The sequence below is a fragment of the Sardina pilchardus genome, chromosome 21, assembly GCF_963854185.1.
Source record: "Sardina pilchardus chromosome 21, fSarPil1.1, whole genome shotgun sequence".
Lineage (NCBI taxonomy): Eukaryota > Metazoa > Chordata > Actinopteri > Clupeiformes > Clupeidae > Sardina > Sardina pilchardus.
The window spans coordinates 2,986,156-2,987,793 of record NC_085014.1 but is presented as its reverse complement, the minus strand read 5'-3'; the positions used below and the strand labels follow the sequence as shown (position 1 = coordinate 2,987,793).

Genomic DNA, 1,638 nt, shown 5'->3' with positions numbered 1-1,638 from the left:
TAAAAATTCCAACTGATTTTCAATATTGGGCTCATATAGAGTACTAAAATCAATACTAAAAAAATCTAGACACTTTTTTTCATAATGCGTGCATGAAAGGGTTAAACTGTTACCTTGATTGCTCTTCATCTTTTCTCTTGCAAGCAAAAGTATGACAGCAAGCAGAATGAGCAGGATTGCACCAGCCACGTACCAGCCCACATCAGCTCCTGCAGTTCAGAAACAAGAGACCCACACAGTGAGCAGTCCTGCGCTTTACCTCTCCAGCTGAGGATGCAGTTCAACCACTGATCTCAACGTACAGTAGGCTACTGGCATCAGACACAAAACAGCCTAACTACTATTGGACACAAACATTACTATTACTATTGTTGCTACTGCTGCTACCACAATCACACCTACTGCTGTAGACAATTACTGCTGCTACCACTAGTAACATTGGTACTACGACCTCTGATGATGAAATCATGATGATGATGATGATGATATGCGTGTGTCGTGCCATGTGTTACGGTCAGTGTGGAGCTAACATGCTGTTACCTGGCTTTCCCCTGGTTGGGTTTGGTGCACCGTTCCTCGTCACAGTGACTGTGATGTTGCGTATCATAGTCCAGTCTTTTGTGTTCCCGTTGTGCTGTCTCCTTTTCAGGACACACACGTAAACACCACTGTTGCTAAGCTGACTGTTGCCAATACTGACATTATAAGAGTTCCTGTTGTAATGTTCTGGAAGCGTGGCTGCTAAGCGGCCCTGGAAATGGGGTTGGAGCTTACTGCTGCTGTAGGACGATATGCAGGTGGCTCTCCCATCCCCACTGTTCACCTTCAGCCAGTAGACAACATAGGACCGTTGTCGGCCGATTGTGAAGGAACAGTTTAGAAGGATGGATGACCCTTCAATCACATTTCCTTGAGTTGGCGGCTCAGCTGTAGACAAGTAATATTTGTAAAATCAGTAAAATATCTCTTAAAGTATTTTTAAATACTGTAAATTAATAGTGTAATTGGTATAGCCTACTGATACATGTCTATTTTTTTTATTCTGCTTAAAATATTTGTAAAATATTTTTCTTAACTTCAGTGGTATAAATTATCGACTCACGTTGCCTATTTCCATCAGCTACAGTTTCCACATCGGCATGGTTATGGTAACTGCAATCACGGACACACACATAGAATCCATTTCCCGCTTTTATTTGGCATGTTCCATCTTCGACTCTAAAATGTACCTGCTTGTTCAGTCCATCACCAAAAGAATATTTATTAGTTCAGAACATATTTCTATCCAATCAGAGGTGTCTCCTGTACTGTTGACGTAGCATACTGCATACTCATTTTTCACTCTGATGGTACATGACTTTAAGGACATAAAGACATCAGGGTAACACTTTACATTACAGATCGGTAATAATTGTTGTTGTATGATAATTACACAGTAATTGTCTAGAAATTACACATTAATTATTTGTAATATGTGGTATAAAAATATTATTACCATGAAATTGCATACATATTACCATAACATTACCCACTTATTACCGATCTGTAATGTAAAGTGTTACCGAAATGAGAAAGAGTGTCACACAAATCTGTTTCCATAATGCAATGATGCTTCATCAACAAAATGTCCCTTACCGT

At 39.6% G+C, this 1,638-nt stretch overlaps 1 long non-coding RNA gene across 1 annotated transcript; it reads right to left on the bottom strand.

The window, feature by feature from the left end:
• Positions 1-603: 603 nt before the first annotated feature.
• LOC134068442 (uncharacterized) lies at positions 604-1,380 on the bottom strand. Its single transcript, XR_009936707.1, has 3 exons — positions 1,103-1,380; positions 775-927; positions 604-641 (listed from the first exon to the last, which is right to left on the bottom strand). It is a non-coding gene; the product is annotated as an uncharacterized LOC134068442 (long non-coding RNA).
• Between the last annotated feature and the right edge of the window lie 258 nt (positions 1,381-1,638).